Source organism: Saccopteryx leptura, chromosome X, assembly GCF_036850995.1.
Source record: "Saccopteryx leptura isolate mSacLep1 chromosome X, mSacLep1_pri_phased_curated, whole genome shotgun sequence".
In the NCBI taxonomy this organism is placed as follows: domain Eukaryota; kingdom Metazoa; phylum Chordata; class Mammalia; order Chiroptera; family Emballonuridae; genus Saccopteryx; species Saccopteryx leptura.
The window spans coordinates 3,032,157-3,048,381 of NC_089516.1; the positions used below are offsets into that span (position 1 = coordinate 3,032,157).

A 16,225-nucleotide genomic window follows, 5' to 3' on the forward strand; every position below is an offset into this window, starting at 1 on the left:
GAGGGGGTGCCGTGAGTTCTGCTGGGTGCCCGCACGGGTGGGGATTGTCCAGGGCCCACGGTCGCTCTCCGTGGACCTCTGCCAGGAACCCCCAGCCTGGTTTGTGTAAGGACCAAGAGAAGATCAGAAAATAAGCAGGGCACTAATGGAACAGGGAACTTAAGGGTTACAGGCAGGTCCTGCTCCTGTTCTGTTAGGAATAACATGCCCAAGGTCGTTCAAGAAGCAGAGACAGATAGGGACCCTGTGAGGCTGAGAGAGAGAAAAAAAGAAAGAAAAAGAGACAAACGTTTGCATTCTATTGGTTAAAAGACCCTTATCAGAAGTTTAGGTTTGGAATTCGCCAATGAGCTAGACCCCAGCCCCTGTTGCTATGCTATGTGCAGCCCCCTTAGCAAATAGGTTACCGCCACATCTGCTTCTGTATGAGGCTTGCTTGCTTAGCTTATAAAAAGATTGAGCTGTGAGCGCTAGGGGCGAGTCCCATCCGCAGCTCCTTGTGAGCACGGTGTCTCCGGACACCTTGGGGATTTGCCCCTGTGCAGGTAAAACTGGCCAGTAAAGTTACATCTATACTCCTGAAAGTCTCCGACGTTTGTTCTTTGTACCCGGTGGATGTTACAGTTTGCACCGCGGGTGTTACTCTGCCTGCGGTTCTGAGGTGCGCGCCTTGGAGGAGTGTGTCTGTCAGGCCGCGGCCCCGGGAGGCAGAATTAGAATACCGCCTGTCCCAACCTGCATGCCGGCGGGCGGGCGGGCGGGACGCATGCCGCCGGCCGGGGTGCCCCTGGCACGCTCCCTGGGTTGGTTTCCAGCTTGGCAGCCAGGAGACCTGTTTCTCTCTGCCCTGCAGCCTGTTAGGAAGAGCCGCACGCCGGGCTATTCTGGCTCAGCTGTCATAAAAGGGAGGGGGGGGGGGCTCCCAGACACGCAGGTCACCTGATACACAAGGTCACATGGCTCCCAGGAGATAAAAACCAGACAGGGGCCTCCGGCCAGCCGGGGCGAGGGGCCCCCGAGGGGCCGTCACGCCCACCCTACAGCAGCGGCAGATCCTGGGGCCCGAGAACAGGGTCAGGCTCGTTTCTGAGGGTTGAAAATTCGGAGAGGACAGTGCGTGGTCTCGAGGCCGCCCGGCCCTCCGGGAGGAAAGGTGGCCACCGCGCCAGGAGTCTCTGAGCCGGTGAGTGGGGCCTGCTCTTGTGCGTGGACCGGGCATGCAGCCAGCACAGGCAGGGGCTGCTGGACGCGTGCCGCCCGCTCGCCTGCCCACGGGGACGGGCCGGTCACTCTCCCTTTCTTTTCCCACCTGCGCCCGACCTCCCTCCGCCCAGGCTGAGCGGCGTGTCGCCCCTGCCGTGGGCTGCAGCCAGAACCGGGGGGGGTCTGAGGGCCGGTGGCCCAGGGAGGCAGCCGCCCAAGGCCTTACGCATAGTTTGCATTCCAGCCCTATCTGGAGCCATTATCTGCGGGCCTGCTGGGCTAACCAACCTACGTCGTTGGTCCTGCAAGTCCCATTCCGCCGCGTCCAGCTTGTGAGGTGAGCGATCTGATTCGACACCTAGGCGGGGAGGGGCGCGGGAACACGGGGACTTTCTCGTCAGCGAGCGGAGAGCGCGCTCCTGGCTCCCGCCCGGCCGTGAATTGGGCAATGGAACCGGTCCCCGGGCACCGGCGTCTGTGAAGTGCGGCTTGCCTCCGAGGATAGGCTCGGTTAGGTCCAGACTCGGTGGGTCCGCACCGGTGACACTGGTCAGCTGTGTGGGGATTACAGGCATTCCACATACACCCACCTGGCTGGCTACCTTTGAATACAGCTGCCAGGAACCTTTTCCAATGCCATCTCAATTTCCAAGATTGTGTCAGGCAGCTCAGGTTACATTTCCACCTTTTTTTTTTTTTTTTTTGTCTGTGTGGCTCAAATTGTGATCTCAATGAGAGGGCGGTGTGCTTTCTGCCTGTACTAAGTACACAGTGGACGCCTCTGGGATGTTTCCTGTGGCTCTTTCATAGTTTCCTCCCAGTGTCGTAGCTGGTGAGTCGCCAGTGTGCTTGGAACGGTGCCGACTGTCAGCTACTCTGTGCACAGTTTCCTTTTTAAAACGCTACGCTTAACCCTGGCCGGTTGGCTCAGTGGTAGAGCATCGGCCTGGCGTGCAGGAGTCCCGGGTTCGATTCCCAGCCAGGGCACACAGGAGAAGCGCCCATCTGCTTCTCCACCTCTCCCCCTCTCCTTCCTCTCTGTCTCTCTCTTCCCCTCCCGCAGCTGAGGCTCCATTGGAGCAAAGATGGCCCGGGCGCTGGGGATGGCTCTGTGGCCTCTGCCTCAGGCACTAGAATGGCTCTGGTCGCAACAGAGCGACACCCCGGAGGGGCAGAGCATCGCCCCCTGGTGGGCAGAGCATCGCCCCTGGTGGGCGTGCCGGGTGGATCCCGGTCGGGCGCATGCGGGAGTCTGTCTGACTGCCTCCCCGTTTCCAGCTTCAGAAAAATACAAAAAAATAATAATAATAATAATAAAATGGTACGCTTAAGGGACAGGTCGCATTCAGTGTTGTTTGGTAGCAGTCTCAGGTGGACAGCAGAGTGGTCCGACAATCACGTCCTTTACAAAGTGGTCTCCTTCCCCCCGATATTCCCAGCCCCCCCCCCCAGGTGGCGTTCTGTGGGATGTTGACCCTGAATACCCCGCGGACATAACCTAACCGCGGACGAGACTCAGCAGAGGCCCGATGGCGGGTGCCAGTCCCACTGTCTGGATGGACGGCAGGCTTACAGGGAGAGGGGGAGAGGGAGAGTGTTGACTGCGTCAGCGATGCCACTGTGCAGATGGAGACGTTAGCTTCCTGCAGCTCCGGAGTGAGAATGATCATGGCCGTTTCCACTAGCTTTCCATTGGACGCGCCAAGTCCCCGGCTGACCCTTTGAGAACGATCACATGGACATGGAAGCTGTAACGACTCGGCCCCCCCACCGCCAGCCCAGCAGGAGCCTCCCTCCGTCCCTGAGACACGAGGAACTGAGAGAACACCTTGGCAAGGGTGATACGTCCGTGGCTGTAACTCCTGCCGCCCCCAGCTTTGGGTCGGCGTCCCTGCGCTCAGCTGATGTCAGGGTTTGGTTTCTGTCACCCATTCGGACTGGGCGGTATTTCAGGCGAGCAGGCTGCCGTGCTGTCAGACTCGGGGCATAGGCGTCCTGGCGCTTTTGACCGCGGCTGTGACGTGGACCCGGGCTCCCAGTCATGGCTGGAGACTCATGGCTGAGTCTCCACCGTGGGCGGCAGAGGATACATCCCACCTTGCGTTCTGTGCTCTGTCCCTCCCCGCCGCCCGCTGACAACCTACCTCTGCCGGAAAAGGTGTTTCCTGAGTGAGAACGGCACCCGTCTGACTGGGTGGGATCATTCCAGGCGTCCCTTGTGGGCAGAGTGCCACATGGCATGTGCCGTGGTTGCATTCCTGGTTCCATTCCCAGGGTCCACTGCTAGGCAGGGGGGCTCTCAGCACAGGCTAAATGAGCAGAGACCTCCAGAGCAGGGGTCCCCAAACTACGGCCTGCGGGCCACATGCGGCCCCCTGAGGCCATTTGTCCGGCCCCCACCGCACTTCCGGAAGGGGCACCTCTTTCATTGGTGGTCAGTGAGAGGAGCATAGTTCCCATTGAAATACTGGTCAGTTTGTTGATTTAAATTTACTTGTTCTTTATTTTAAATATTGTATTTGTTCCCGTTTTGTTTTTTTACTTTAAAATAAGATATGTGCAGTGTGCATAGGGATTTGTTCATAGTTTTTTTTTTAGTCCAGCCCTCCAACGGTCTGAGGGACAGTGAACTGGCCCCCTGTGTAAAAAGTCTGGGGACCTCTGCTCCAGAGTCTCTTATCGTGAGGCCCGGAAGGCAGGTGCAGTTCAGAACTCAGAGCTCTGCATACTGTAGAACGGGTTCCCAAACTACGGCCCGTGGGCTGCATGTGGCCTCCTGAGGCCATTTATCCAGCCCCCTGCCGCACTTCCGGAAGGGGCACCTCTTTCATTGGTGGTCAGTGAGAGGAGCACAGGATGCATCCACATCCTGTGCTCCGGAAGTACTGTATGTGGGGGCGCCGCAAAGCGCAGCATCGCTCACGTACAGTACTACTTCCAGTGACGCAGGATGTACATGTCACGGCTCCGGAAGCGCGTCATATCACTTGTTCCGGCTAGCAGTGCCAAATATGGAACTGGACATTGACCATCTCATTATCCAAAAGCAGGCCCATAGTTCCCATTGAAATACTGGTCAGTTTGTTGATTTAAATCTACTTGTTCTTTATTTTAAATATTGTATTTGTTCCCATTTCATTTTTTTTTTTTTTTTTACTTTAAAATAAGATATGTGCAGTGTGCCTAGGGATTTGTTCATAGTTTTTTTTTTTATAGTTGACACTACTGATACGGAGACCAACTCATTCTTTGTGGTGTTAAGGACGGGGTGTGTGTGCTGGGATGGATGCTTCTTTGTGGGGGTGGCCGTCTTGTACAATATAGGATGTTGAGCAATGTCCCTGGCCTCTATCCACTGGATCTGGGCAATACCCACCCAACTGTGAGAACCAGAAATGTCTCTAGACCAGGAGTTCCCAAACTACGGCCTGCGGGCCGCATGCGGCCCCCTTGAGGCCATTTATCCAGCCCCCGCCGTACTTCCGGAAGAGGCACCTCTTTCATTGGTGGTCAGTGAGAAGAGCATAGTTCCCATTGAAATACTGGTCAGTTTGTTGATTTAAATTGACTTGTTCTTTATTTTAAATATTGTATTTGTTCCCATTTTGTTTTTTTACTTTAAAATAAGATATGTGCAGTGTGCATAGGGATTTGTTCATAGTTTTTTTTTTATAGTCTGGCCCTCCAACGGTCTGAGGGACAGTGAACTGGCCCCCTGTGAAAAAAGTTTGGGGACCCCTGCTCTAGACCTTGCCTCCTGACCCCCCTCAGGAGGGACAGAGACACCCCTCGCTGAGAGCCCGTCTAATACTCTTTTGAAAGACGCCTTCTCTGAGCACGAGCTTTTCGATTTTCTTTTGTGGCCGTTTCCTTCAGCGGGTAGGGTCCCCGGTGGCAAGCCCCTGTGTGATGGGCATTGTGACTTAATCCCTTTAGACGAGTTCCTTTTTCTTCGTGACGCACCTGCGGGGGAGTGAGCTCAGAATTTCGGGTGTCCCTCAAAGGGTTCCCGGGCTGAGCTGTGAAAGCCTATTCTCTGTAAATAAAGGCTTGGTCCTTTATGGGACTGGAAAATGATCTCAATCTTATCTGCCTCCCACGGGGAGTCGTCCTACTGCTCAGATCCGTGTCCGTGGGGTCGTAGCCTGGCCGGGGTCAGGTCATGGCAAAGAAAACGGAACAGGTGACCCTGCCCGGCGGGTCTGTCCCGGCTACAGCGGGAGTTGAAGGCTCCACGTTGACAGAACGTTGTTCCATTTTCAACAAGGATCGAACATGAAAGGGCCCTGCCGGAAGATTGATTACGGTTTCAAATGCCATCTCTGGCGGAAGGGAGAAGTGGCGGGGGGGGGGGGAGTAACATTTCTGGGACACGGATTGACCCCCCAAGACATTGTTGCGAGAAGCTTAACTTCCATAAAACAAGATTCACATTTACAAAAATCTATACGGCAGGCAGTCATTTTTCTCGAACGCCGCGTTTTGCGGCGAGCATGTTATTTACGGAGCGGGATGATACTTTGTATTTGAAAAGTTATAGACGATAGATTTAGACATTAGGACGTCCTGTTGGGATATGTGCTGGGTTTTGTCTAAATGTCAATGACTAAAAACCATAATATATATATATATATATATATATATATATATATATATATATATATACACACACACACACACATTCAAAGGAATCTTGATGGTTTTTTTTTCTAAGCTCATTTTCAACTCCTGTGTGAGGCTGCCCATCTGAGGCGGAAACACATTCCCTCAAAGGCCAGGTTTGACTTTTCGGGAACAAAGCGTGTGTGTCAAAGGCCACCCCTCTTACACCGTGGCACTCAGCTGTAGGCGCTGAGTGTGCGGGGTTATAGCTTTTGTTCCCGTTCAGTGTGTTTGTGGACGCGGACGCGTGAATGTCGTGGGCTGTTCAGGAATTGCAAAGTATCCTTCCCCCCCTCACCCCAATCATTTCACAATGTTAAAAGAGGAAAACGTTCTTCCTTGGCTACAAAAAGACTTGGACAGAGGGAGGAGGAACAGTCCCATGGATTGGAGTTTGTGACCCCCGCTTTGTGAAGAAAATAATTTATTGAGAGCTAGCAGTGGGGGACCATGTCCCTTTGATAAGGTATCAAATCTGCCATCAAGATTCCTTTGAATGTGTGTGTGTGTGTGTGTGTGTGTGTGTGTGTGTGTGTGTGTGTGTAAGGTCTACCGGAAAGTTCTGTCCGTTTTTGGAATAAAACAAAATACAAATTTTTCTTACCATCAATGAACTTATTAAATAATATAATTGCCATTATTATTAATGATTTCTTGCCAGCGTGAGGGCAATTTGTATACCCCATTTTTGAGAAATGTTTTATCTTTTGATGCGAAAAATTGAACCAGTGCTTGTTTGATATCTTCTTCATTTTTGAATTTTTTGCCCTTCAAAAAATTCTGTAAGGACAAAAGCAAGGGATCGTCAGAGGGTGCTAAGTCCGGGGAATACGGTGGATGCGACAGACATGCTTCTGTAGCACTTCTTCCTGTTGAAATTCGTGAAACTTACAGTGGCGTCAATGAACTTTATCAGTAGCCATGGGTACACTATCGCTTCACAAATAAGACTAACGTGAATCAACTTTGTTTTAGTTCATTTGCTACGTCAGTATGTATACATTAAGTGATACAAATAGAGAAGCACACATGCCCCAAATAAACATGTGCTTACGTGTCTAAACTTGTTGTGATAGAAACGGACAGAACTTTCCAGTAGACCTTATTCAGGGGTCCCCAAACTTTTTACACAGGGGGCCAGTTTACTGTCCCTCAGACCGTTGGAGGGCTGCTACATACAGTGCTCCTCTCACTGGCCACCACTGAAAGAGGTGCCCCTTCTGGAAGTGTGGCAAGGTCCGGATAAACGGCTTCAGGGGGCCGCATGCGGCCCGCGGGCCGTAGTTTGGGGACGCCTGCATGGTTTTTAGTCGCTGACATTTAGACAAAACCCAGCACATATCCCAACAGGACGTCCTAATGTCTATAAATCTACATCCTTATTGCCCATGGGAAGGACAGACCTCAGAAAAGAAGAAAACAAATAAATGCATTTTTTGCCAATAGCAATAAAGGCAGTCCAGAAAGGAACGGATCCTGTGATAGTCAACCGCGGAGGGAATATATTTGCTTTATATTCCGGGTAATCAGGGGGGGCTTCTTGGAGGTGGTGGCTTCTCGGCTGAGACCTGCCGGTGACTGACAAGGAGTCAGGCAGGGCGTGGAAAGAAAGAAGCACGCGGGCCTAGGGCCTCTTCGGGCAGGAGATGAGCTCACTGAAGTCGTTCCGCGTGTGCTTATCCGGTGTGTGACTCTTCCTGTTTGGAATGACTTCTTCCCAGGGTGAACCCGATGGCCCCCGAGTGTCTGTGCTGGTAGCCGCTCGCCTCACTCTCATCTGCACATGGTGGTCGGCCATCGCTCGACACCTTTTGAGAACAAGCCCCAAGACCCTCTCCAAGCTATCAAACGGAGTAAGTAGAAGAAAGGCCGCTGTGGGTGCCCCCCTCAGACAACAGCGTGGCCGGGCCCGGGAGGGGGGGGGGGGCACGCCCTTTCCACGCCCCGCCACGCCCCACCACGCCCCGCCACGCCCTGCCCCGCCACGCCCACGTCGTAGGGCGGGAGCGTCTGGTGACCTGCGTGACCGCGTGCTGGGAGGCTGGGATGCTACAGGACGAACACAGATTTGGAGCTGGCCCCGTGGCCTTTTCGTTCTAAGTGGACTTTCCAGCAAAGGGTCGCTCTGCTGACTTAGGGGCGTGTGGACGGGGCCGGCGTGTTTGCATAGAGAACCGCCGTCCTTCCCGAGAGCTGACCAAAGGCAGGCGGTGTGTGTGGGTGGGACGCCCGTGCGAGGGGGACGGTGCAGGGTACCCCTACGTGGCAGACACCCCCATCCTGGACCTCCCTGGGAGGCGGCTCGAGCTGAATCAGCACCGCGGCCACACCACGGAAGAGTGGAAGGCTCGGGATCGCAGCTGCAAGCTGGAGGGCTTCCCGTAGGAGGGGTGCTTCCTCCCCCTGGGGAAGGTGCACGCATGTGTGTGGGGTGCTGGGGACGGCTTGTGGGGGGAACGGTGGCAAAGACCTGCTGGTGAGCAGCCGCGCCGTACGCTCTTGTCCCGGAAGAGGCCGTGTCTCTGTGACACTGCCGTCCTGTGACACACGGTGCGACGTGCCACATTGTGATGTCACGGTGGGCACTGTCTGTCATCGTGGCGCGTCCCTGCCCCCAGCCCCGGACGCAGGAGGCTCGCAGGCCTGCGCACTGAGCTGCTTGGAGGGAAGGTAGTGGTCCACATCAGTAAGGAAAGACACTGAGTGGGAGGGACCCGGGATTTGGACGCCGGCCCTCCGTCCACTGGCTGGGCCTGCCGAGGACGCTGATTGCCCGCTGTGCCCGGGACGGTCGTGAAAAGCAGAGGACGCTCTTTGTCTGGGGACACGCACGAATGCCGGGGGAGGCTGCCAGCCAGGGTGATGGGAGTCGAATTCAGCATTTCGGGCAGGCAGTCGGCGTCAGGGTGATTCTGCCCTTCTGGGGGAACCTGGCAAAGCCTGAAGGCCTGTGGGGTTCCGTAGCTTTGGAGGGGAGGTGGTCCTGGCACCCCGAGGGCGGAGGGCAGGGATGCCGCTGTCTGTCACGCCATGCCTGGGACAGAGCCACCAGAAAGGGTTAGTCAGCCTTGTGTCCTCAAGTGCCCAGGTAGGGGTCTCCCTGCTCGATGGGACGGGACAAGAGCCTTCATCTCAGCGTTCTCCTTCTTTGTAGAATAATCCGTGGTCCTTAACGTTGAGGGAGCTGAGCTGGACTCAGAATTAAAGAGAACAGAAAGACAGTGACCTTCCCGCATTCAAATCGGAGCCCCCCCTACAAGGGGCGGAGGGTCCCTCCTGGAGGGGACGTCCTCAGAGGCCTGGCTTGCGGGCGCCCCCTCCTTCCCAACGAGCGCCTCAACCCGATCCCTCCTCTGCTGTGATTTCCGTCATCTGTTCTCTGAAAGGCCCGTGGGTCCCTTCCCTGTGTGACGGGAACAAATTTTTCGAGGGTGTCAAAAGAATAATTTATTTCCCCGTGCTCCCGTGAACGGTGGGGCCGCTGTGTGCCCCTCCATTCGTTTCTGACCCAGCTTTCAAAGCCGTGGGCACCTGCACTATCAAGTTTTATTTGGGTTCCTACAAGATCACTGTACGCTTTGTGAGGGAATGTTCTAAGTAGCTTAGCTTCCTCCTCCTCCTCCTCCTCTTCTTCTTCTTCCTCTTCTTCTTTTCCTTTTGCTCATTTAGAGGGGAGATTGACATTTTCTTTATTTTTTTTTTGGAGCCCACTCGCAGTGCTCAGAGAAAGCGGACCTTCTCCACAGCTAATTAAAAGCGCGAGTCTGAGAAAGCTCATGCTTAATTCATGACCAGCGTGTGCAGTGTTCATTATCCTTGCTTTGTGCGCTGAGCTGAAGTAGGGGCCTTTCAGTGGGACTGAAGTGTCCCTTCCTAAGCGGCTAATCACAATCTTCGCGCTGTCTCACCAGCCGACGGCCCCCGCCCCCACGGGCCGTGCTGACCCACTTCGCAGCTCAGAAGGCGGGGGTCTCCCGTACGACGGCGTGTCCTGTCTGGAAGTGCGGGAAGACTCGCGTGGTAGTCGAGAGAACGCTTGTTCGCCGTGCCTGCCATTTCTAACGGGTCCCCCCCCAACACCAGCCTGAGGGGTGTTGGCAGAAAGCTGTCTTGCGCGATGAAAGGGGAGGATTTTGTGAGACGTTGCCTGCCCGCAGTCTGTTGCCTCATTTTGCCTTCGTCTGTACCAAGAGCAACAGAGGTTCTTAGAAATCCTTTGCCAGCCTGACCAGACAGGGGCACAGTGGATAGAGCGTCGGACTGGGATATGAAGGACCCAGGTTCGAGACCCCAAGGTCGCCAGCTTGAGCACGGGGTCGCTGGCTTGAGCGTGGGATCATAGACATGACCCCATGGTTGCTGGCGTGAGCCCAAAGGTCTCTGGCTTGAAGCCCAAGATCGACAGCTTCAGCCTAAGGTTGCCGGCTTGAGCCAGGGGTCACTTGGTCTGCTGTAACCCCTCCCCCTCCCCGGTCAAGGCACATATGAGAAAGCAATCAATGAACAACTAAGGAGCCACAACAAAGGCTTGATGCTTCTCATCTGTCTTTTTTCCTGTCTGTCTGTCCCCTGTGTGTCCCTCTCTCTGTCTCTGTCTCTCTCTGTCTCTGTCAAAAAAACCAGAAAATAATAAAAAAAAGAAATCCTTTGATGGGAATGAAAAGGCTTTGCAAGCAGATCAGACACCCCTCACGAAGGAGATGAACAGCACGTGTTGGGATCAAGATAATCCCAAACTAAACATCATCATAATAACGGTGATGGTGTTGTGTGTCTCAGAGACAGTGAATGAGAGAAGATTCATTAAGAAGTAGATCGGGCCCTGGCCGGTTGGCTCAGCGGTAGAGTGTCGGCCTGGCGTGCAGGGGACCCGGGTTCGATTCCCGGCCAGGGCACACAGGAGAAGCGCCCATCTGCTTCTCCACCCCCCCCCTCCTTCCTCTCTGTCTCTCTCTTCCCCTCCCGCAGCCAAGGCTCCATTGGAGCAAAGATGGCCCCGGCGCTGGGGATGGCTCCTTGGCCTCTGCCCCAGGTGCTAGAGTGGCTCTGGTCGCAACAGAGCGACGCCACGGAGGGGCAGAGCATCGCTCCCTGGTGGGCAGAGCATTGCCCCTAGTGGGCGTGCCGGGTGGATCCCGGTCAGGCGCATGCGGGAGTCTGTCTGACTGTCTCTCCCCGTTTCCAGCTTCAGAAAAATACAAAAAATAAAAAAAAAAGAAGTAGATCGTGGGAGAAAATGGGGCTCTCTGGAGGGTACCCCAGGGAACGTCACCAGTGAGGCCCCTGGCTGTCATGCATCCCCAGGTAGGAGGCAGGAAGAAGGACCCCAAACTATCTGGACTGAGTCCCCTGCCCCAAAAGGACCATCCTGAATCTAGATGTTCACGAGGTCATAAACAAACAAATTCAAAGTGCACTGCATTGGATGAGATCATTGACCCAAATTCTCTCCCACAAATTCAGTGTCCCATAAAGCAAATAGCAGAAGGCTGCCCCAGATGCTACAGCGTGACTAAACATAGCAACCAAGCCGTAACCCTGAACGGACCCTGTGTGTACTGGGGACAGGGAACCCCAGTGGCCTAGTGAGACTAGGGGACTGTCCGTGGGTCAGTGGGTTGGATCACGCTGGTGTTCACATTGTGGTCCCAGAAGAAAAGGGGGTGGTCTGGCCCTGGCCGGTTGACTCAGTGGTAGAGCATTGGCCTGGCGTGCAGGAGTCCCGGGTTCGATTCCCAGCCCGGGCACACAGGAGAAGCGCCCATCTGCTTCTCCACCCCCCCCCCCTCCTTCCTCTCTGTCTCTCTCTTTCCCTCCCGCAGCCGAGGCTCCATTGGAGCAAAGATGGCCCGGGCACTGGGGATGGCTCCTTGGCCTCTGCCCCAGGCGCTAGAGTGGTTCTGGTCATGACAGAGTGACGCCCCAGACGGGCAGAGCATCGCCCCCTGGTGGGCATGCCGGGTGGATCCCGGTCAGGCGCATGCGGGAGTCTGTCTGACTGCCTCCCCGTTTCCAGCTTCAGAAAAATACAAAAAAAAAGGGGGGGTGGTCCTACAAGACCCCACAGCCAGACTAGTTCAAGGGGTGGAATGTCACAATCTCTGCAAGTGACCGCGAGACATCACCGTGTACAAATGTAACGACAGATCCTTTTGTTCATCTTCTGATGTAGAATGTATAGGTCCATGTATCCATGTATGTATGCATAGGTGTATGTGAGGCACATGCACAGGTACATAGAGAGAGACAGACAGAAGGGAAGTAGCCAGAAGGGAGGTGTAAACAGGAAACCTAAGTGACAAAGTATAGCTATGCTCACTTTTATTTTTTTCAAATATATCAATTTTTTTTAATTTTTATTTCTGAAGCCAGAAACAGGGAGGCAGTCAGACAGACTCCCTCATGCGCCCGACCGGGATCCACCCGGCACGCCCATCAGGGGGCGATGCTCTGCCCATCTGGGGCGTCGCTCTGTTGCAATCAGAGCCATTCTGGAGCCTGAGGCAGAGGCCACAGAGCCATCGTCAGCACCCAGGCCAACCTTGCTCCAGTAGAGCCTTGGCTGCGGGAGGGGAAGAGAGAGACAGAGAGGAAGGAGAGGGGGAGGGGTGGAGAAGCAGATGGGTGCCTCTCCTGTGTGCCCTGGCCAGGAATCGAACCCGGGACTTCCGCACGCCAGGCCGATGCTCTACCACTGAGCCAACCGGCCAGGGCCTCAAGTATATCAATTTTTTTAAAGTAAAAATTTTTTTTTGGGGGGAGGGCATGACATACGTTTAAAATACTATATAAGTTTCAAGCATCCAGTTTTATGATCTATCATCTGTACGTTGCCGGGTGTGCCCACTACCCAATCTAATCTCCGTCTATCACTATATTGATATATCCCCCCCCCTATGAAATGATAGATGCTTGTTTCTATGGGGCAGAAAATCTGGAAACGATCTGAATTGTACCTGCCAGTTACATTTCTCATGCTTATTTTTTTTTTTCTTTTTGTTTTTCTTCCGATTGAGAAATGTACTGGGGTGACGCTGGTTCGTAAGAACCCACAGGTTTCAGATAAACGTCTCTACAGCATGTGAACTGCTGACTGGGTTGTGTGTTTGTCACCCAAAGTCAAATCATCTTCTGTCACCTTCTGTTTGTCCCTCGTTACACCCGTCCTCCCTGCCCCATCCCCCCCCCCCCATCACCACGTCACTGTTCTTTCCTGTTCTCTAGGTCAGGGAGTCTCAGGGTCATATCCGACCGTACATTTAACCCCATCACCCCCCTCTGGCCACCACCACGCTGTCGTCTGTGTCTGTGAGTTTCTCTGTGCGTTTCTTCATTGCTTTCTGTTTGATATCTCACATATGAGTGAAATTATATGGTCTTCAGAGTATGAAAATTTAAAAAAAAAAGTTGGGGGAATTATATAAAAGTTATTCTGCTTCTCCTTTGTGAGGAGGTACATCAGTTCCGTTGACTGTATTTCTAAAGTTCCATACGGGACCCGTTCATAAGAGGCAGGGGGTGGGCACCCTCCTCTCTCCGAGTCAGGGGTGCTATGCTGGCTGAGGTCCCCATTGTTTTTTTGTTTGTTTGTTTATTTTTGTATATTTCTGAAGTTGGAAACGGGGAGGCAGTCAGACAGACTCCCGCATGCGCCCGACCGGGATCCACCCGGCATGCCCACCAGGGGGCGATGCTCTGCCCCTCTGGGGCGTTGCTCCGTTGCAACTGCAGCCATTCTAGCGCCTGAGGCAGAGGCCGTGGAGCCGTCCTCAGCACCCGGGCCAACTTTGCTCCAATGGAGCCTTGGCTGCGGGAGGGGAAGAGAGAGACAGAGAGGAAGGAGAGGGGGAGGGGTGGAAAAGCAGATGGGCGCTTCTCCTGTGTGCCCTGGCCGGGAATCGAACCCGGACTCCTGCACGCCAGGCTGACGCTCTACCGCTGAGCCAACTGGCCAGGGCCCGGGTCCCCTTTGTGAGGGTGACCCTGTCGCACCCAGTGGGCTGTCCTTGGCTACCCCTCGTCCCCGTGACTGAAGATGAGGAATGCCTGTGCATCAGGTGATATTTGCAGGTGCACAAGGGAGGTCAGTCCTCTTGCTTGTCCGGGCACTTTCTCCATGGACTTGGGGCACGAGGCACATTCTTCTGTTCTGGGTCATCTCTGCGTGGCTCTCCACGGCTGGGTTTACTCCGGGTCTGCGGGCCTGTGCGTCCCACCAGGTGCAACAAAGCCCGCTTTGCTCCTTGCTGATAAGCACTGCTTGGCTTCAGAACTAAAAGCAGTATGCTTGGTCTGACTTGTAAAAAACATCGTGTGCACAGACCCCGGAAATACGGCGTTCCATTTCCATGGAAACGTCTACACTACAGACATGCAGAATGGGGCCCTGGATTCACGAGGCCTGTGCCCACGCTCGTCCAAATGCGTACAGCGTTAGAACCAGCGTGCCGTGCTGTTTTTTCTTAACCCTTTGAGTAGTAAGAATGTTCATGTACGTCAGGGGTCCCCAAACTTTTTACACAGGGGGCCAGTTCACTGTCTCTCAGACCGTTGGAGGGCTGGACTATAAAAAAAAACTATGAACAAATTCCTATGCACACTGCACATATCTTATTTTAAAGTAAAAAAACAAAACGGGAACAAATACAATATTTAAAATAAAGAACAAATAAATTTAAATCAATAAACTGACCAATATTTCAATGGGAACTATGCTCCTCTCACTGACCACCAATGAAAGAGGTGCCCCTTCCGGAAGTGCGGCGGGGGCCAGATAAATGGCCTCAGGGGGCCGCATGTGGCCCGCGGGCCGTAGTTTGGGGACCCCTGATGTACGTCCCTGTGTCTCATGACCGTCTGGAGTACGATCACACAAAAATGGTTATTTTAAAAATGTGTCAGGTAACATTAAAAAAAAAGGCAAATGTATGATCTTCTTGTTTCCATAAATTGGCTCCCCAAAAACATGACTTTAAGTTCTTAAAACTGTAACTGGAAGTAATTTCATTTTTTTGGAAAATAAGACTTACTCCAGCGGGTCAGAAAGCATGAAAAAAAAAAAAACCCCTCACAACTTAAAGGGTTAATGATGCCAAATAAAATATTAAGCTAAGGTACATGAGTTTTCTGCCGTCTCCCTCTGCAGAGTTGTGTCTGGGTGACAGTGACCCGAGGTAGCAGTCCCTGACTGCACCACGCGTGAGGTCTTCCCTTGATGGTGACGTGTCTTTCCTGTGGGAAACCCATGTTAAACCCATCACGTGCGGGGCGAGTTTTATGGAAAGGCAGTCTGCTGTCCGACGTCAACGATAAACTAGGCTCTTCTCTGGAGTCAATCGTGAAATACTCTGTATCGCGGCAAACTCAAATCCCTCATGCTGTTTCTGTATAAAATGTCGGAAGACGGTAATAAAATGTCTGTAATTAGATTGATTTTCTAATGGAGGGGCTTGGCCATCTCATTTTAAAATGATGATCAGTCGATGATGAGTGTAGTAATGCGATTTTAATCAGTACAACTGTGCAACTTTTGTACCTCTCTTTTCCTTAAACTGATGCTATTCTGTTGCCATCTCTATACTAAGTTAACCTGTTACTTTGTATCTCCACTTTGATGGAAATCAACACCAGCTTTGGTGACATAACAGAGATGTATCATTTGATATCACGTGGTCCTCGTGCCCTGTTATCATAAATTAAAACATAGATTTTGTTGTTGTTGTTCCAAATTCCACACTTTTATAACCATCCCTTAGACTCCGGAAGTCCCTACACTTTTACAGATTGTCTCCAGAGCAATTTGATGAGTGTGCTTAATCATATACTAATAGTTTATACCAGATGAGTGGGGTAGCCAACGGGTTCTAGTAATCCGTCCAGTTTCTTTATTTTGAGAGTCTAATCATCTCAAAATAAAAAAATCAACTTTAAAAAAATAGTTATTGTATATTTACAACGAGCTAGATGTCATCTCCTTAGCTGCTTGCATTCTTTTTTATTTATTTTTTCCTCAGAATAACAGGTATGATGCTTATTTTAATTGGCAAAGAATGAGCATCAGACCTGTTATTCTGAGAAAGAAAGAAATAAAAAAGATCATATAGAGTCCAGATGAAATGTACTTTTCAAGGACATTCTTCTTTGTTCAAAAGGGAAAATCGCTTTAATGACTTTCTTAGCTCTCAGAGGCACCGCCGTACGCATCCGCAGGATAAGCCTTAGGCGCTCACGAAAATGCCCAGCGTCGCCGGGACCGCTAAAACTAATCTCGAGAGAGCCACCCATCTGACCTTTGAGAGAACTTGATGCATGTCAGTTTTTGTATAATAGTGGTCTTTGGTACACTTTACATATTATTCCG

The 16,225-nt window shown here is 52.7% G+C and overlaps 1 protein-coding gene across 9 annotated transcripts in view; it reads left to right on the forward strand.

Moving 5' to 3' along the window:
* STS (steroid sulfatase) overlaps positions 1 to 16,225 on the forward strand; it is a 138,878-nt gene that overhangs the window by 29,014 nt on the left and 93,639 nt on the right. For 5 of the 9 annotated variants that reach the window (XM_066356783.1, XM_066356781.1, XM_066356782.1 and 2 more), the window contains one exon: positions 7,587 to 7,718. The exons of 2 other annotated variants lie outside the window; for them this stretch is intronic. The gene's annotated coding sequence lies outside the window, so the exon portion shown is untranslated. Of the gene's footprint in view, positions 1 to 1,129; positions 1,184 to 1,447; positions 1,541 to 7,586; positions 7,719 to 16,225 lie in introns of those variants that run through there. 2 more of the 9 variants (XM_066356787.1, XM_066356784.1) reach the window with 2 other exon arrangements.